At 34.7% G+C, this 21,643-nt stretch overlaps 1 protein-coding gene across 4 annotated transcripts in view; it reads right to left on the minus strand.

Annotated features, from left to right (window-relative positions):
- The window catches only part of LOC6642045 (mitogen-activated protein kinase-binding protein 1), a 77,061-nt gene extending 60,639 nt beyond the window's left edge, over positions 1-16,422 (minus strand). For 2 of the 4 annotated variants that reach the window (XM_047010924.1, XM_047010923.1), the window contains exon 1: positions 16,285-16,422. The gene's annotated coding sequence lies outside the window, so the exon portion shown is untranslated. The remainder of the gene's footprint in view (positions 1-16,284) is intronic. The other 2 variants (XM_023175943.2, XM_047010925.1) reach the window with 2 other exon arrangements.
- Positions 16,423-21,643: the final 5,221 nt, after the last annotated feature.

The raw sequence follows: 21,643 nt of genomic DNA on the forward strand, positions 1-21,643 counted from the left end.
ACCCGATGCAGACTCATCAGTTCGGAGCGAGGGATCGAGCTTCAATCGTCTATTGCCCTGCAAGTATAGTAAATAAATAAACAAACAATAAACGTAGCCAAAATAGCAACCAGCAACGTCAACAACAACCATAACAAAATCCCCAAAGGCAACAACACTAACAACATTACACGTATGTGAATAATTTGAAACTGGGAAACGCAATCGAGACGCGTCGAGCGCATAAAACGCAGTCAAACAGTCAAATGCCATTTCCGACTGCAGTCAGACATGAAAACCAAGTCGGGCCCGTGTGTTTTTTTGTGGTAAGCACGTGGCTGCTCCCCCCAGACGGAAGCTAGTGGACAATATAGCAACAGAAACAAATAGGTGTGCCCGGGAGAGAGAGAGAGGGGTTGGAGGTTGGAGAAAAAACAAAAAGAAAATGTCTGGTCTGGGCCTGGTTCTAAATATTGCGACGTGTTTTATGAAGTTGCATGTTCAACAGAAGACAGACAAACCAAAAAACAAAACCAAACTGGTTCTGGGTGGGAGTTGAAAGTAATGCGAAACGGTACGTAAGTTACACAGAGGCTCCCCCAACTGGGAAGAGGCGTTGTTTCTTTCGAAACCCCCAACTGTGTAATTTTCTAAGTGCAACTTCAGTTTTCCAGCCATTCAACAACAACATCGAAGGTGCGCCCACACATAACCAACCACTGCCACATATCATTGCTAATTTAGATGGATATGCAAAGCCGACCGAAAACCGCCTGGAAACCAATTTGGGGACTCAAAAAACTGGAGCATTAAACTTGTTGGAATTGTAGGCATGCATCGAGGGTTGGTATCCAAAACAAAGTCGCATAAATAAATTTTTGTCGCCCAACAACTGGGAAATAATAAACCGTATTAAGGTTTGGCTATATACCCTAACTACAGGTAATATATTAATTAAATTAATAAAGTTTCAATTCAAGAGAACAAATCACTTATATGGTGGACACAATTTCTTGTTTTAGTTGTATTAGGAATTCGATTTAAGATATACATATATATCCTAACAATTTTCCAAATGATATAATCTTTCTCATCAATAATATAAATATATTATGAAGTGCATCGAACAAATATTTTGATATTAAGTACAATAAACTCATTCTGAGGTAATTAAATACAAAAAGCTTTAGTTAATGGTTTGATTTTAAAGTTAGTCATACCAGTTAAGTTAGTTTCGGACTAGTTTAAGAACTGTACATGACAAAATATAGTCTGTTGAAATTAAGCTACGTTATATATAAATCCATTTAATCTATAAAACAAATAGACATTATGAAACCTATGAAAATTCGATTGTATAAATATATTATGGTCTACGGTTAATGACTATTGCAAATATAAAGTCAATAATTCCATGTATATCAGCTCCTTATGGAATATCCAACTATCTTTATTCAGCATATAAATGTTTATATAGAGTATATTTGGTTGTTTTGGGCTATAATTAAATATTGTGAATGATGGGCGTTGTCAGACATGTGATGCGATTGCGATTTTTAGATTTTAACTTGCCTTAGTAACATAAATTTGATTTAACTGTTGTGTGTAGTAATTGTTTCTTGATGTTTACCTGCAAAGATAAGACAAAATATATACGAATATTAATGAAAGTCATTTTAGATAATAAATTAGGTAAATATACGAGCATATAATAGACATCGTTAATGTTGTTAAATATTTGCACAACAAGATATGGCTCAGCATTATGTATTATTGTCATAGATTGTAAGGCAGTTCATCAAGAAATGAATATGTTGTGTCTAGAGAGAAATAAACCCACTCACTCACTCGCCATCTGGGGGAAGTGAAGGCACACTGAGAGAAATAAGACAGATCAAAAATTGATTGAAATCAAATGGCAGTTCATTTGTTTTATATTCCCAGGAAACTGCAACAGTGAAAACTTAATAGGGCTATGGAAATCATAGTAAATGGAGTTTATCTTTAAAAGGATAATGGAATTGTATTATTTGTGCGTGGTTTGGCCTATGAACTCTCACATTTCAAAGATATTTCAAAGCAAACTTATCTTAAATACTTATAATCATATACTCAACATAGTGGAGTACATTTCTCCTTGAACTTATCATTTTTTTTGGCTTTTTTTCACTGTGTAGGTATTCGCATTTCTGTTTCTCTTGTTTGCCTGACTTGATGTCTGTGTTCACACAAATTAACCCACTTTTGTTCCCATTCACACCACCACCACCACGAGCACCACAAGCACCACAGGCAACAGCACCACCAACACCACCAACCAACAACAACGACAATATTACCGCCTATGATTATGAAATGGAAAACGGTTTTTTATTTAATTTCATTTCATTATTTATTTTCGTTTGTTGTGCGTCGTGGAATTGGATCATATTCGAAAATTTATAGGTACTTAATGATTTAAACTTCGGTTGTTCAGTTTACCTAAAATACAAAATATATTCATATGTATATATGAGATTTTACTTTCTAAATCATTCACTTTTTTGTTGTTGGAACTCTCTTTCTCTTTGTTTGAGAAAACATTGTTTCCCATTCCCAGAGTTGGCATAAGGAAGCAGCAGCCACTAGTCACTCAATTGCTGGTTTTACCTTAACCAGCTCAGCTGACTTTCAACTTCGACATTGACCTCGACAATGCCAAATGCAGAGACAGAGACAGCCAGAGAGAGAGAGAGAGACACGATGACAACTCAAATCATTTCATCTATGACTTTGACTTTCTAAGGCAATTTACGTTTATGGCTAGAAAGTCTTTTGTCCATAGACTAACTATGCTTAGAAGCAATCATAAATAGCTTGTTTTTTGTTTAGCAGACCAATAAAACGTGGGGCAACCTGTTTTTTGCTGCTGCTGCAGCAACTTGCATTATTAATGCCTCTCTGACAATTGCAACTTAGCCATGTGGCACACAGAGAGCTTAGCCTGCCGTCGCATTGTTTATAACTGTAATTTGGCACAAAACTTTTAGACGGAGAATGTGCGAAATTTTATAACTGCAGTTAGCCAACATCTGGCCATATGTAGATAACATTAATAACAACTGAAAGGCCGTTTGTCTAGTCCAGTTCAGTAGTGGTTTAGGGTATAATGGACAAATATACAACCCCCCACAAAGACACACACACTCACGCTAATATCCTTATCAACTGCACACACACACACTCACTCGTCGTCTCACCACACGCATTGTTTATTACATGTATGTGTTAAATGGATGTAGGCACTATCTTTAATCAATAAATGTAATGTTTAGTATGCTATATTGATACTACTGTTAAGTAAGCGTGTAGTTTAATTAAACAACGACTATCTAAAGCAATTAAATGCCTAACAACTTCTGAATGCCCTACTTTTTTCCCAAATTACCTTTCTCAATGAGTTTTCCAATTTTCATTTTTTGAAAGTCTCGATTCACAAGAACACATCATTGGTGAAATGTGTTAATACATTGGTATGGACGGATCCAAGGTTAGCGTATGGAGGGCCTGGACATTCCCGAACTAACGAATTTTTGATTCATTTCTTTATGCAAACCTTGCGAATCTTTAACGAAGACAATTTTTTTAAAATTGCTGAATTTTCAAAGACGATAATCATAGCATTTCGATCGGACGTCGTTCCGAAAATAGTTTCTACATCCGTCCATGCATCAAAAATTTAAAAAATTTAAATACATAAGTTAAATTTGTTCCTGTTCCTTGTCTAACAAACAAAAAATATGAATTAACAATGTTGCTTCTCCAACTTAACCATGAAATTTTTGAAAAATACTTTAAAAATTTTAATTATTTTCTGCCCTTAGTGATTCATTTCATTTATTCCTGGGAACTGATACAGAAGGTTATAAGAAAACGATGAACCCTACCTTGAAGTGGTAAAATAATTGATATTTCAGTAGGAATTGACTGTAGCAAGTTGGACAACTATTACAAATTCTTTATTGTGGAGTTATAATCAACTGAAGTAAAGAAACTCTTTCTATTATACTACATGAGTGTCCATAAGTATATGAATGAATACAAATTCTTGAGCTTGGTATACAATTTCCATTATGAGCCACTCAACAGGGCCAAGCTGTGTTTAAATAGCTCTCTTACTTAAATGCAACGAGCTCGAATTGATAGTTGTTACTTCTATTCATCTTTCGACTATAATACTAAACACTATTAGGCAATTTACAAGTGTTCGTTCTTATGTAAGAAAAGCAACTTTATTTTAAACAATAACAATTGAGTTTCTGTTGTTAAATTACAAAAAAAAAAACATTTATAGCTCCATTGACATATTACAACTTCTATTAGAGCTATTATTGATATTACAGTTTAAATAACATTATTATTTGATGTCATAAGAATAGTATAAAAATTGTATAGAGAAATTGTGAATTGAACTTGATACCTTTATATTAAAGTAAAGTCTGAACATATTACCAAGATTTTATATTCTTCAAAATAGGAAATAGTGAAACTTAAAAACAAAGTCCACTTGGTCAATCATTCATCATTGAATCAATATTCAATCTACTTAGAAAATGAATCAGAAGCAACTGACTATGTTGATTGAATCGGTAAATAGTTGTTGTGACTACTTTGCACATTTTATTTATAGAGTAGATAAAAAAAGTTAATAAACATTTTGAAATAAATTGTTGCTCTCTTATATTATAAACCAGATAAAATAATCAAGCGTATTTTAGTTTTCCTCATTGCAAAAATACTTGAAATAACTACTCAAAAGAAAGTGTATTAGTGCATATTTGGTAATTTCAATTATTGTGCATTCGATTTGGCTTAACGGAAATGTTTCAATGATTTTGTGGCGCATTTCTCGATTGGCAATAGAAATTCATTCAATACAAATAATTGATGGTCAAGGTGGAAAAGTTTTCGATGCGTATAAATAATGATTTTGTATTTGGTAAATGAAATGGCATAATATTATATTAATGGCAATTGGACACGAACAGAAAACTTTTAGCTAGATTGGAATAGAAATGCGTGAAAAGGGGGAATAAAATATTCAAAATGAATCAATGATAACACTCAAATTAAAATTCATAAATGGTCGAAACTTAATTAAAAGCTTTTGTTCTTTTCATCTTAACAGATGTTCTGAAAGCAATTAGATTAATTGCAGATAGTAGATTTTGGGGCAATGAAAATGTTTTATAAATACAATTTAAGGAAACAGATTGCTTTTCCACATCACTCCTTCTCTTTCTCTCACTGATTGAGCTGTGAAAAGTGTGAAAAACTTTCGCTTGGGAAAGTACTGTAGAAATCTGAAGCAGTTGACCTAACCAATAGAGAGAAACACTCGTATCTATTCGAGGTAAAGGCAAAATCAATTGAACCGAGCTCTTGTCACGTTTGCCCACTTCAAATTGGAATGGGAATGGATTTCGGAATGGGGGGGGCGCCTTGGCGAAGATAATGAACATGATGATCGGATTCGTTTGGGGACCCCGTTGGGTCGCTTTTACCACTAACCAGTTGATGACAATGATGACAAACCGCTAATCATAATTTAAACATTACACAAAAAGCAAAATAGGAGAAAAATAGGGGGGAAAAAAACGCATACGTCAAAGCAAAATCGACAAAACGTGCGCTTCATTAATATGTGAAAATAATAATGTGACTGAGGCGAGTAAAAGTCAAAGCATTTATGTATTTCTCATCGTTGGAGCGCATTTAATGAGGCACAGCCAAAACGCCCATTTTAACAATAACAACAAATGAAGTTGTTATTGTATACTCTAACCCCATGCAATGGGCATATAGTCCATTATGTAAGATTTGTAATGAAAGTTGGGTTAAAAACAAAGTTTCTAATATCAATATGATTGCTAAACGTCCATATAATTCTCAATTAGTTGACGAACAATCTTCCGGGAGTTTAGTCATCCCAAAGGCAGTTTCATATAGTTTAGAAGAGTATCTGACATTCATCATTACCTATCAATTAGTGACTTTCTTGCCTTGAGACTTTATGTAATCATAATTGATAAGCCTTGAATTCAATGACTTTCTATCGTGGATTAGAAATTGGAAAACTAAAAGAAATGGGTAAAAGTTAACCAAGGTGAAAGAAGCTCAGTTTGATATACTCGATAATTGCCACTAATTGCCCCAATGTCGGCAATCATGGGTTAAAGGTGTGCCTTACCTGGCCAAGTGCAATGTGATTACTTTGTCGTCGCGTGCCAAATAGCCAAACACGAGATCTGCTCAGCTCGACGGGGGCCAATTTGTTATTTCCATGAAAATATCTTTTAATTAACCTGAAATTATCTGACCTAGTCTGGGCAATTAATTAGACAAATCGCTTCAATTTGATTTTATTCTATTTTTCCCATCATGTAAATTGCCGCAGTAATGCACTTTAATTTGAAGTAAAGCAAGAAGATCTAGAAATACATTTGCTACCCTATAGAAATATATAATAATAAGGAATATAAGCCATTATGAAGGTCTATGGGAAAAACTATGCTTCACCTTCGTGGAGAGTATCAAAGAAGACATCTTCTTTAACCTCAATCGTTTGTTTGTTTATTTCGACGATTTCTGTAGACACCTCGAAGTGGCTAGCTGAAAGTTTCGATTCTTTAATGTTTATAGAAAAACTGTACAAATTTGTTGAACAACAAACACAACAAGCAAATGATTTACACTTTGATTTGCTTGAAAACTGTTGAATTTTAGTTTTTCCAACTCTTGCGAATCACCTTAACCTTTTACACTCTATTAAGCGACTGTCCTACTTGGCGTCCCGCTTCGTCAGTCTCTTACCAAAAATACAAAACCAAGTTCAATAAACTCTAAAATAAAATACCTCAAACAAGTCAAAGTTGAACAATTTTTCATTTCCGCTTTCCTCATCTTCTAGCAAAAAAAAATATATATTTAAATTGGCGTAACAAGACACTCTCTCGTACCTCTAACTCTAGAGTTTAGACCCAGAGACAAAACAACATACGATGAATAGCAATAAAATGAACGAGGAGTTAACATTTTATTGCTACGGGTCAAGCGAAATTAGTGAACAAAGGGCAGTGGAGGAAGGGAGGAGGGAAGAGAAGGGCCCAGCCATAACAAACTGGCAATATCAACGAAAAACGTTGAGAATGAATGGAATAAGAGAGAGATGCAGATACAGATACAGGGTAAAAGAGTATGAAACGGCGTCTACGGTGAGTTTTGTTCCAATTCATTTGGCAATAACAATTCCAGAACAAAAACAAAGGCCATTCAATAAATTTAAACATTTTTACAGTTAACCCCGACAATAGTTTCGGTTGGCATCATCCATTTCCACTTTCATTAGTATTCTTCCTTTTAACTTATGTAGATCCAAAACAAAAACCAAGCACAATTGAGTCTGACATTCATTATGCTCTATTTAATTGACAATTCCCCCTCAATTGTCAAGAGAGATGTGGTCAAGAAAAAATGGATATAAAGTTTATTTGAATTTTGTGTAGGTCACCAGTTAAAACTTTCGAATATTTCATATTCTTCAATTATTCTAGGTGATATCCCACTCACTCAAGAGATCTTTCTTTACGAAATAAATTTGATATAATGGCAATTACTTATTCAAAGGAAGACATCTTTGTATATCCTTAACTCCGAATTACTCTATTAGGGCCTTCTGCTCTCTCAAACCCTTAAAACCCTCTTCTATTCCTTCACTTAAGGAATCTATCCTTTTCTATTTACGAATTTGAAAGATGTTTTATAAAAAATATCGGTGACACACACTCTGGCTATATCCCGAAAATACCTTCTCGAAATTGCTTAATAACAACATGCTTCAGAAACTAAATTAAAACTATTGGAGTAAGTTTCCTTTTAGGAAAAATTGATCGACTTATTGACGGTTTAAAGTGGCAATAAGAAATTTCTTCAGTTTAAATGATTCCTAGAATTGAAGAGAACCCACCATATGGTTAATTAATTAGCGAATTCTCGGAATAGAATTAAAGAGGGCCTCGTTGTGGTCCCCTGGAAAAATTTTCGATTAACTGCGTTTTGACTATTGTAAAAAGCAATTGATGGTAAAATTTTTATAGCCGTATTTTCCCATTTCACAACTCTCAAATAAAAGGGAAAATGAAAAGAAAACTAAAAACATCACTTCTATTTGTTGTTTGAGTATTTTGTGTCACCATTTATCCAATTTATGTGTGTAATTCTGTCTGCCTCTGGTTGTTATCTTATCTGCCGCACGCGCACCCCACGCTTTAATACGAGAGACATGGTTGTTGTTGTTGTTGTGATCATTATTGAGTCAATTGGCATTCAAGTAGCAAAATGTATAACCATTGACTTGGCCATGGTCAAGCGATTTGCCCCCTTCGCCACTTGGCCACAATAGCCGATGATAACACAATGTGCTGACCCTCGCAAGATTTCTTGCAATTATACAGACAACCAAGCGAGGAGAAGGAAACAAAAAATATTAAAAAATTGTTTATTGGCGATTTTGTTTTATGCCTTCTTCCCCTCTCCGTGGCTACGTCTTATGTGTCGATTTATCTATTTTTCCGCTGAAGACGAGAGCTTTTTGCTTAATTAGTTGCCATTTTCTATGCGTGTGCGTCATTGATTATTGTCTTTTTATGCTTTGCGTTTATCACCGTCTCTCTCTCTCTCTGTACGTCCCTCTTTTCTCTCTTGTCTTTTGTTCACACACCTATAAAACAAATCTACAGAAAATAACGTTGCCAATTGTGGTTGTCATTGATTTTTGTTTCTTTTCTTTCGTTTCATTTCTCATTGTGCAACATTTGGACGAGCCAAACCATTGATTTATGTGGTTGAACCTTGATCTTGAAGGGTCGCAGCACTATATTCCATTTCTCGGTCTATCAAAGTGTCTATCGGCACGTGCATTAAGTGTAAACAAAATATTTTGCACATGTGAAAAGAAATTTGACCTTAATTCACACAGACCACAATAACTAAATGCTATATAGAGAGAGATATATATATAGATATACACATACACGCACATTGAATATGTTGGCTAGACTCTTTGGTTATATAACAAAATAGAATTGAATATCTCAAATCAATAATAGAAATATTTTCTAAGATTTCCTGTTCACAGAAGATCAATCACCAATTGTTTTTTTCCAAATTAATATATCGTATTTCGTGTGTAATTTTAGCAAATATTGAATATACAATCGCAAAATTTAGAAATTTATCGTTCAAAGAGCAATTTATTTTGACTATTTTCTTAACGTTTCCAAAAATTGGTTGTAAATAATTAAAAAATATAGTTTTTTTACAGATAACACATGAATACAATTACAATACAAATCTGAAGAACGATATAAATGCCAAAATGTTTATGAAATCTATTGATAGAACATAAAATCGCTAAAATCCCCCGCACGATAAATTTTTCGATAAGTTCCTTATAAGAATTATCTACCACACCCAAAGTATGAATTAGTCTATTATGATTGATATTTTTATGACCATCTATTGACACAATAATAATAATAATTACAAAACAAAACAGAGATACGCGTTGAAAAACTACAAAACAAATATCTATATACAAGTACAAACTACAATTTTTCCTCAACTTTGGCAAATCTATTTGATAAGGAACAACAACAACAACAAATACAGAGATTACTCACCAACTAAATTTAAAACAATTCTTCAAAAACAAGCAGATAAGCAAAACAACATGAAATGAAAGTAAGTGCCAAATGGACAGGGCCAAAAGCAGCAGCAAGAAATGTGAAAATCAACAAATTGAATTTTCGAAAGTAAAATTCTCAAGTGCCCATGGGGTTCAACCTTTTGAGTAGTTTATCGCTACGTCAAAGATGCCAAAACCAAAAGAGAGAGAGAAATAAATTATACAAAGAGGTTCAAAGAGAAATTGATAGTCAATTTTGATTGAAAATTCCCAAGATTCGTGAGAATATCTTGATAGATGAATCTTTGTCACCTTCAAAAATCGATTGATCAGAGAGAGAGAGAGAGATAAAAAGTAACAATAACTTTATTTATTATAAAAACTAATTACTCCCTTGTCTTGGGACTCTGGGCATGTAACAATGCTTTATAATTATGAGCAGTTAGTATGAAGGGCATTGGCAGTTGGCCAGTTGTTGGCGACTCCTCACAGCTGTTGCCAGCAGCAGCAGCAGCAGCAGGAGAAAAGGAGGGAAAGAAAGGAAATAAAATTAAGTAAAACAAGTTGCAGCATTGCATTCCTCCTATGGATTCTCCTCTATTGCCTTTTCCTGCTGCCGCCTGACAACAAGTTTGGCTAAAACTGTTCAGCGAAATTATGCACAGACATGGAAGAGACAGCCACGAGCCGCATAAAGTTTTTCCTTTTCTTTTTATTGCCAGTCGAGCAGACAAATTTGTCAAAAAACACAAAATAGAAATAAAAAACGATACAAAAATTGCCTCAAAACAACTTTAGCCAGTTGCTGGACTTATTGAAGTCTGAAGAACCGCATAATATTTCCTTCTCGAAAGAGGCTAGAAGTAGTTGGTAGGGGAAATGACTGAAAGTTGGCAACGGCTTGGCCAGTGCCAAAACCAATTGACAATGCAGTCCACTGGCAAATTCACTACAACAATTCGACTTAATGGCATATGACAGAAAACGCGCCGCAGAAACAACAGCTAAATGACCTGACGACAGCTGAATACTCTTATAAATTAGCAAACAAGTTAACAACATTAAGAACATCTATAGATTATAAGATGAACATTTTTCTGTACAACTTCTTTGACAAGTTGACAACACAGATAGAACGAGTACAGGGGTCGATTTTGTTTTGGATGTAAGTTTCATTCATTTAGGTATTACAACCTATGGACCCGATACGAATATACCCTTCAATAAGGCCTAACCATGTAATCCTTATACTAGAAAAACGTCTCACTTATAACATTTTTACTTAATTAAAGTCCAAAGCTTTTGCCCACATACACAAAACACATACTTAGATAATAGTTCGTTAGTTGAGTAAATAAAAGTTTGTTTGACGTAGGCGATTAACCTCAACATTTAACAAAATGACACCAACAGATGAGCAGACCGATAAGGAGGACGAGGAGGAGGCAAGGGTAACAGAAGATGCTCTTTTCGTATTCATGACATGCAAAAAAAAATAAAGGTATCTATAGGAGAAATTTCCATCAACTTGTAATGTCGATTGCCAGGAAGCAACCAGCAAAAATTTACAAATCGTTAGTTAATGGGAAAGTCAAGTGAGAAAATTACGGAAAAACTCAAAATTTGTAATGAAAGGAAAACCCAATAATAGTCTGCAAGTTATTTAATACCTAAATGATTTAATATGTATGTATACACACACCATATTATTTTTAAGACAACCATTAGGAAGAAGAATATATGACCATTTGGATTAACTATCCTTGAATTTAATTTAAAACAAAGCTTAAGACGTTTATAAAAACTTTGAATAAAACATAAAAAATCAGAAATAAAGCTTAAATTGGTTAAAATCATAGAAAATCTAATAAATTTTTCACCTATTTTAGGTTAGTATAAAAATAAATCCAAACAAATTTTTATAAATAAAATAAATATAAAATCCACACAAAAAGGTTACTTTACTTTCTAATTAAAATATATAAAGTCACAAAAAACTATTTCTCCTAGTAAAATCTATTATTTTCCATATATATCAAAAAATTTTACCGATGAAAGTGACAAAATTAAGACATTAAACAAAAAATGTTCATTTACTTCATCACAAAACTAAATCGACTTGGCCATTAATGAAATGTATTTCTTTTATTTGTTACAAATTGTGAAGTAATCTGTAGAAATTTTGAAATTGTAAAATCTTTAAAATGTTGATTTCCCACTTGTATTGCAATTAAAATCGAATTATTTTAATACCAAGTGCTTTTTTTTGTTCTAGATAATTATCTATAAATTATAATTTATAGATTTCTTCCTTCTCATGGAAAATTGCTACTGTTGGCTCCCACATAAAACAAAATGTGAGAAGAAGAGCGCAAAAGGCTGAAGAAATTGCTATTAATGCAAAAGCAAAGTCTAATTAAACTACAATGAAATGCAGCTCATTAGAAACGACCTCAAACCGTAAAATGGTAAATAGAAACCAAGAAAAGAAAGCTGTAAACAGAAGAGGAGAGAAGAGGGAACAGGAGCTGGGCCATGTTTGAACTTCAGCCAAGAAGGAGGCTAAGACTGAGAGTGAAGTGAAGTGGAGTGGAGTGGAGTAAAGTGGGTGTTGCCGGCATAAACATTGAGGCATGAGCCCAGATATTTCCCCCAGTGAGTGAGTGAGTAAGTGTGTGTTCAGCAGCCATAGCTGTCTTATCGAGTCGAGTTTGCCATTAAGTTGGCAAGCGAAGCAACTGCATTCCGGGAACACTGCAAGAAGAAGCTGCTGCTTCACTCCACCAAGAATTCTGCCTGAAGGAAGCGCCAAGGAGAAGAGATATACATGATATCAATAAAAGTGCACAGCCAACGATAAACTGATGCGTCGTATGTGTGAGAGAGAAGGCCAAAAGACCAACAAGAAAGACAACAGAGAGCTGAGTTGGATGAACTTTGTATACCCTTTCTTTATTTACTTTTGAACTTGAAGCGAAGTATGGCAACTTCTTAACCAAAGTGCATATACCCTGTTATTGGTAAGGGTATTAAAAACTAGTTGCATTGGTTGTTGGGCAAAAGGCTGCTCAAGAATGTGGCACCTTTTCTGTGGCTGAGACTGAGGCTGCGACTGTTGCTTGGCGTTGCATGAGCCAAGCTCTTGACTCTCGACCCAGGTTAATGGATATGCAGCAACGCATATTGCAAATTACCAAAAAAAAAATAAAAGCTACAGAAGAACAGGTGAATGCAGACAATGGCAATTTGTTTCACTCAACACACTCACACACACACACACCACATACAGGTGTGTTGTGTGTGTGTGTGTGTGTATTCCCCTGATTGCCACATTTTTGTGTTTGTTGTGTGAAGTTTTTTTTGCTTATTTTTGTTTTTTTGCATTGTTTCTTGGCTTTCCTTTCTTTTGTGGCAAATTTACAGTTATCACGTTTTCTTTGCCATCCCCGGGAACCGGAATGTTTGATTATGCCAAAAAAAAAACTAAAAAGAAAAATGAGGTAAAGTTATTTATTCATCATATGTTATTTAAATGGACAGACTGTAGAATTCTAAGCGAAAGCTTCTCAAGAGGAAAAAGGGAAATGAGACAAATGTTAATTACTATAGAAGGAAATTTGTGGGCCCATCCAGGTGAGCCTGCTTGGTTCTTGGTTCTTTAGTCTGGAGACCTCCTCAATTAGAGATGATTCTCGGGGCTCGATTGTGGAATCTTTCAACTGGCTTGTGGAGATTCAGATAGGTTTTGGGTGGATTTTGTGAATCACGAGAAATATAAAATGTCCCTTGGTTAATACCAAATTTCTTCTTTTGCATCGAGAACCATTAAATATGGCCCTAAAAACGACTTCTATTTCCACTTATGTTAAGATCGCGTCTACAGTTAAGAAAGTTCTAGCCAGCTAGAGAAAGGACTTTAAATTAGAATGATTTAAAATGTACATGAAAATTTCCTTTCTTTCTCATCTTTTTCTTCTTCTCTCCTTCTCTCACTGTTTTTCTCTCTGTCTCTCTCTCTCTCGAGAAGGGTTCATATTTAATGCCAAGAGGCTTCTTACCAATTAAGCAATGCGTCATTAGCCATAAAGAAACGTAATACAGTGAAACCTCGATATAACGAATCTGAGGGGGATCGCAAAATTATTCGTTATATATATATTCGCTATAGGTACTGAAATGTAAAACCTTAGTCCTTTCAAGGGACTTAACAAAAAATTCGTTATATTGGGTTTTTCGTTATAACGAAGTTCGTTATATCGAGGTTTCACTGTATTTATTAAATATTGATCCAGTTTAAAGAATCAAACAAAAGGCAGACAGAGACCGGCTAGATGAAAGAGACGAAACCGGGAGCAACAGACGCTGTGGACCAGATGGTAATAAAAGTCGGCAATGATGTAAAATGGAATGGAATGGAGCAACATTTTCTTTATACGATGAGATAAAAGTGGCAAAAAGGTTGGGAAGATAGGAGAGACTCTTGGCATGCCTCAATGCCTCTTCCATTTGGAATCTTAACAACACAGAGAACGCCTTGCGCATGTCCATCGAGTGACATTGGCATTTGCATTGGCAGAGTGTGCTCTGAAGGGGTTTGTGAGGGGAGGGGGAGGGGGAGGATCTCATTCACTGAGGAGACGACAAACGAGTTGAATTCAAAACAATTCTTGGCTAGAAAACTGACGACCGACAACCGTACACCTGTAAACACCTGCTTGCCGCAGGTAAAGACCAAGACCAAGAGCCGGTAAATGTCTTAGTCAGCACAACAACAAAATGAGAAGCAACAGAAGAAGAGATTGAGAGAGAACATAAAACAAATAAGTAGAAGCAAAAAGAAAAATCAAACAACACGCAGCAGCAGCAGGTAGAAAACAAATCGACCAAAAAGACAAACAAAACTACAAAAAAAATCTCAGAGCAAAATAACACCAAAAGACAGACAGGGACAGGAGGGATTGGAAGAGAGACAACAAAGTGAAATAGAAAACTACAGCAAATTCACCTGTCACGACGAGCTTTAGTACGAACAACTCTTCTAATGCTCTTTCCTTGCAATCAGAAGGGGCAAGGGGAAAAGGGGCACAAGAATTCGAATAACAGAGAAATGTTTCATTATATTGAGCAGTTGTCCAAGCACCTTCCAAGTAGAATGGAGATTCTATCTACGCCCTTGACCTTTATATTCTGTACCCCCCTCTCTCTCTCTCTTTTTAGTCTTTGCGGAAAAGAGATCATGAGTTGGTAATATTTATATGTAGGATTAATTATACCCTTTCCCAAAGATCTGCATAGACTTTATGGTAGACCGAATATTCATTTTAATTCCCCTTGTGATTCGCTCTCGCTTCTCAATTCTTTCTTCTTACCAAAATGATTCTTCTCTAGTGTAACTTTAATGGGCTTAAACTGATTTTTGACCAGAAACCAAAAATAACCAACTTTATAAATTAGTCATTGTGATTAATGAGCAAAGTGTATAAGAAGAAGAGGAAAAAGCCGCAGACGATGCCAAATCCGATGGTTGCGCTGATTTATTTCGTGTGAGAAAAAAACAATGATTACAGCGTTTCAAATAGGTTCATATGGAAGGGAAGTTGTGCAACTCACTCCGCCCCCTACTTTAAACCCCACCACAAGCATTTATCTAGATCAGTCGAGCGAGTCTGTCTATCTACACATGTGCAAGGAGTTTGAAACAGAAGACTCCGTCGAATAGATCTTCTATTAGGGTCATGTGGATCAAGTTCAATCCATTACAGTCTTGAAAACTCATAACCCACGTGGTTTCTAGGAATATATTAATTAAAATGAAAGAAACTAAATTCTATTGATGAGAGTTGCCGTAAAATTTCTCGATTTATATAAAGAAAAAACCCAAATAAAAGGAAATGGACATTTTTTTGTAATGAGGGAACAAAATTAAACTATAAAATATTAATGTTCAAGAAAACAATCAGAACAGAAAAAAGTATATAAAACTGTTTTTCTTTCGACAAATTAAAACAAAGAAATATCAAAACATATTTGGTGTACTTTTAAGAAAAGATTATCCATTAACTTTTTGTAATACATTTTCAATGTGATGACCTTAGTTAGATAATTATTTAAAATTGTTTCTTATAAAACATTGAATTTTTCGTAAATTTAGTGAATGTATTTTTTGTAAAGTTTTTTATCTTAAATAATTCTATAAATTTTTTGGAATTTCAAAGAACTTTTTCTGATAGTTAGTTGGTCTGTGGTTTTTTGGGCACAAGTTCTTAATGATGAATACACTTTTGGACTCTAGATTCTAGACCCTGGACTCAGACAGCTTTAATGTGTCACAAATGGCCTTCAAAATCTATGTGCAGAGAGAGAAAGAAGATACAGGGAGCAACTCAGCTGAGACGAAAGACAAAAACAACCCCTGCGAAGGGCGAAACACCACCCACTCGGCCACCTTTTGGCGATGGATGGATGAATGGTTAGAAAATTTCGATACAGCATCCAAAGGAATTTCATCCCCATTGACGGTGTGTGTGTGGGTGGAGGAGGGAGATGGGAAATAGAAATATATGGAAATCTGTGCCACAAACCTTTGCTTTGTGATCCTTAGAAATGAAAATCCTTGAGTTGTTGATGTATTTTGTCTTGTTGTAGGGATCCTCCATGCATTCTCCACTTTCTTGTTGTTGTTGTTTATGCAGGTGCACCAAGTGACAACAAAAACAACTTGCAACACTCACACACACATACAGAGAGAGTGATACAGCACACACACATACACATACACACACAGACACGCACACAGACGGCGCGTCGCTCACTAATACCACCACAAGTGGAGGGACGCGAAATGTTGGCACTGAACTTCTTTTTCTCTTTCTCTTTCTTTTTTGCAGCTTTTACGCTGCTTTATTTTCTGACTTTTTTTTTATCTAATCGGTGTGTTTTTGCTTTTTTTCTTTTAGATAATGCCTAATTGACGCTTATCGCTTTAATTCTCTCTTTCTCTATCTCTATCGTACACACACTTCACCAATTCCAGATATAAATAATAATATTTTTTATTTCACACGAAAAGCCGCACACCGAAAAATGCAAAAAACGCGCCGCTCTTTATAAAAACAAAAACACACTTTTATTGCATCGGAAGCGGTTAACAAAAGTTTATTTAATTCTATTCCATCAGAATTATTTCGAAAATAAACATTTTCCAATTTTTTGCAGTTTTCCGACACAAAATAACGCACGTCCGCTCAGTTTGAAAAAAACAACAACACAAAAACAAAAAAAAATCGCCGCTTTCGCCGTAATTTTTTGCTTTCTCGCCGTAAATTTATGCCCTCTCGCCGTAAATTTGTGCCCTCTCGCCGTAAATTTTTACCCTCTCGCCGTAAATTTGTGCCCTCTCGCCACAACATATTCTCGACATATTCGCCGTAAAGAGTAAATATTCGCCGTGCAAATTGAATATTCGAAGCGAAATCAAAAAGTGCTGCCAGACCTCGTAAAAATGGTCTGTGCCGGAAGTCCTAAGGGATGAGTTACTTTGGCTGGGAGGGCACATTTCAAAAATGTACTTTTGATAAATAAAACAGTAATGAATGAAATATAGTTTATATAGACGAGGAAGTGCAACCCGCGAAACTTTAAAACATTCAGATTATTTACTATTTTTTAACATTGCGATACTTGTTCTTAAACGGTAAACAATGAAAGAAATGAGTTTTATTTTTTAATTCCAGAATAAAATCCTTGGATATATTGGCATTACAAAAAGAGCAGACGATGTTTATACATTTGTATAAATAACGATTGAAATGCCAACTCATACTTAGGCTGAAATGTTGATAATTAAACTTTTTATTAGTAATAATAAGCATGTATTCTCCATCCAAAGAGGTTGAGTATTGTGATCAAGAAACAGGCAAATGCAAAGAAACGTCTTTTTTTCTACAATCAACATACATACATACATATACAACATACAAAGAGGCCCATTACACATGCTAAGCTGAAGAGATTCGAAAGGGTGAGGTGAGAGATGCCAAAACAGTGTTTTTTTTTAGTAACTATGTTTTAGGTATTTATATTTGGAATGTTTGCGGTATAATCAGCTGCGTTGCACTTGCCTATCAACTCCTTTCATTTTGTGCGGTTCCAAGGCAGCAGGAAAAGAATTTCCATTTATGGCACGAATGGGACGACGTATACCGACAATTCGGAGATTAAATGGGAATGTGTTGGCACCTTAATAAGTACATTCAAAATTGGTTTTAACCGCTGTCCATTGTCTATTTAGTGCCGAGTGAGCAAACTTTACCAATATCCTTTTCATATATCCTTGTAATAGATAATAATCATTACAGAACAAAGAAACAAATCTTGAAATTGACCTTTCCTTGTCTTAAGTTTGTAGTGCCGTTTGGGGAAATTGGACTTTAACAGCTATACAGATGATGCACAGCCCCAGGATTTCGGAACGGTCAACTATATGGCGCACCCATCATATGATGAAGTTCATGACGAGAGACTTCATTTGCTTAACTCCTGGACTGAGAGCATAATTTGGGGTGAATAGTATAAATATTGTAATTCAAGTTGAATTTTGGAACATTTTCAAAAATATTTTATAAGCAAAATGTGGTCAAAATTGACATTTCTTGATTGCCCTTCACAAAGTCCTTTCGGAAGGTTTGACTTTTTGAAGAATTTCAGCACTTTTTCTTCTTTATAACTACCTATTGTTGTTATTATCATTTAGTGGATTGACTCCATAAAAGCGCAAATGTTTAATGAAAAAGTTCTTGATTTTTCCTATCCCTGCTAAAGATATAAAAATCAGTGTTTGCATTTGCTGCTACATAGCAGCAATTTCAATAAAAATATTGCTCTGCTCCCGCTACTGCTGTGATTTCGAACGGCTACGTAGCATAGCATTTTCAATCCCTGATAAAAATACTTCATGTTCACTTAAATTGTCCTTTTTTTAAGAAACCAGATTTAAATTTGAATGCCAATTTTGGGGAACTTTAATTGACAAATTATTTCAAAGACGTTATGTTATTTGTTAATTTAAAATAAGCTCTCTTGATGGACATTTTATATATGTTGGAATATTATCGCGTTCCAGGAAAAAGATAACCGCCCAGTGGAGGATCATTTCGAGAGCCAAAAGGAAAACGGAGCAGTAGACCATTGTGGAAATATACAGAATATGTCTTGCTTCCGGAGCTTCCGTATATTTCAAGGCCACCAGCCTGACCAAAAGATTTTTCACAAACATTGTGCAGCAAAGACCGGTCCAGGGTACAACATACAGAGAGCTGTGGATACTTCGAATTCCTTCCTTTATCTCATTGGAACACAAATGCAGAGAATTCAGGCAGGGCAATTGGCTGATTGCGCTAACTAGGGCCGATATTCCAATGTTCCATATCATTTGGCGATAGTCAATCGACATCGTGGGCATCTTTTCGCCCAACCGCCATTGAAATGTGAACCGTGGTAGGGCTATTATAACAGTCAGTAAGCCCGTACAATAAAGAAATTTACCAATTAAATGTAGCAATGTCATAGCTAAGTACTCAAAAATGTTAGTCTATCTAGTACAAGTTTCGAATAATAATCAAAACAATTTTTTGATGGCGATTACTATGCTTCTATGATGTTTGTGAAATCTTTCGAAATCAGTTTAAAAAACATAGCCTAAGGCACTGGTTACTGAGTTTTATTTCCCTTATTAACTAATCCACAGTTTATAATTATTGCAAATAAAATTAGAATAATATAATGTCTCCTGTTTGGCGTCATTTTACGCCACTAAATTATACTAAAGTATAAATACACTTGAACTACGATCGATAGTGAATTAAATTTGCCGTCGAATAAGATATTGTTCATCAAAATCGAATAAGAAATAGACACTCCTCGTTGCATTCGAAACAAACGGCTTGGTCGTTCTCAATGGTTTCCAAACTGCAGCTCGTTTTCAACGCTTTTAAAACTGTTACTCACCGGTGAGTAAGTTACTCAGCCCTTAGGAGTTTACTCAGTTTGTTTTCTCACCATGGTTCAAATATTTGCTTAAAACTCAGATTTAAAGCTTGCAAATTATTTTTTCGAATTATTTCGAATTAATTAAAATATTTTAAAACAAAAATTGGCAAAAAAAAGAGAGGCAAAGTTATCTAATTTGTGTATCGAATATTGGCATTGAAAGGTAAACAAAATTACAGAAATATTTTTGTTGTTTCTAATTGCTTTTTGCTGAAAAGTGTGCCTAATGGGATCGTATTAAAAACAAATGAATCGGATCAACAGGTTCTCATCATCATCATCATCATCGTCGATGGGAAATTTGTCGCCAAAGAGAAAAAAAACAGAGTGCGCGGGAAACTATTCAAAATTTAGAAAGGATAAAGTAAATTTGATTTTTTATTGTTAGTATAGGATATAGTTAAAAACTATCAAGTTTAAACTACGTCCATACGCTAGCCTAGGACTCCAACTTGGATCCTCGTTCAGTTGCCTTTATTAACTAACTCATTTACCGAGGACTGCAGGATAAGTAAAATTTATTTCTTTATTCATTAATAATGTGATTGGGCAGTGATTGTAAATTACAGCCGATCTTCTTACTAGCTATAGCTATCAAGCCTTAAGCTAAGGTAAAATTGGTTTTAGTGATTTTTAATAAAGCAAAACATTAAAAAATGTTTTATTAAGAAGCTGTAAAAGTAAATTTTTAAATTCTTTAAGAAAAAAAATGAATAAAGTTTACAATTTTGCTTTCAATGTAAATATGTATATTTTCTGGATTATTCGCCATTTTTCCAAAATATGTGAATTAATAGGAATAAAAAATGAAATGAATATTTCTATATAACTTGCTTTGGCCTAGAAAGATTTAATATTTTGTATAATTCAGCTTTACTTAATATAATATTATAATTTTATTAAAAAACAGGGTATACAAATTATTAACATTTTTGTAAGGAAAAAGGATACATTATAGAGCACTCTGATCTTAAATTTATCAAATACTTTGTGTTTGTAAATTCAAAACCAAGTCCAAAATAAAAAAGTCCAATAAAAAACATGTCAAGTTTTATGGAGTTAATGCAAAGTATCAAGACTTTGGACACCTTTTTTTTCATATTGTAGGGAAGTAAATTTTCATCTGTATTTGGTTCTGCCGTTGCTGCATTGTGAGTATGGGCGGGTGACTCTGGGGGCGGGCGGGTTTAATCTCTGTGTGGACGAGATACGATACGATAAGTGCAGGGCGCCGCTGTCTGGGGCCATGGCAGTGCTTACGTATTTTGTTTTACAATATGTTTGTGTTTATCAAGTATACGATATGCTATATAACACTATGTATTGCAGTAGATCGCTAAAAATAAGTGCGGCAATAAGTCTTATATGACAACTTCTGTTCTTTGGAACTATGCCAAGTGGCTGTTATTTTGTACGGTCTGGTCTAGATACTGATAATTGCGATTTACGTTTACGTAGGACAGATTTTTAGTGTCCTATATATACATATATAAAAGTCGGTTGTTAGTTTATGTGTGTTTAAGGGTTTTTATAATAGAAGTTTATTTACTCACTGTTCCACACTCACATGACATGTGAGCAGTGAGATGAGAAAGATTCCAGATTTCATTATCTTATCCGTTAGGTAGCTAACAAAAATTATGAACTCTGTTTAGGAAGTGGATTGTAGTGGATTTCAAAAGGTCAGCAGAGCATAATAAATATTCAAACAAAATGAGGAAACACGGGCATTTTTAGAGTATCGTTTGTTGCCATGCAACCCATGTTGGCTTTTAGAATCGAACATATCAGCTTAAAGCACGTGTCACTCATATCAATCAATTTGTGGTAATTTATTTTATCAGCAAATTGTTAGACACTCATTTCCATTTGTATCCGATTCCATTGACATTC

The sequence above is a fragment of the Drosophila willistoni genome (assembly GCF_018902025.1).
Source record: "Drosophila willistoni isolate 14030-0811.24 chromosome 2R unlocalized genomic scaffold, UCI_dwil_1.1 Seg167, whole genome shotgun sequence".
NCBI classification, from domain to species: Eukaryota; Metazoa; Arthropoda; class Insecta; order Diptera; family Drosophilidae; genus Drosophila; species Drosophila willistoni.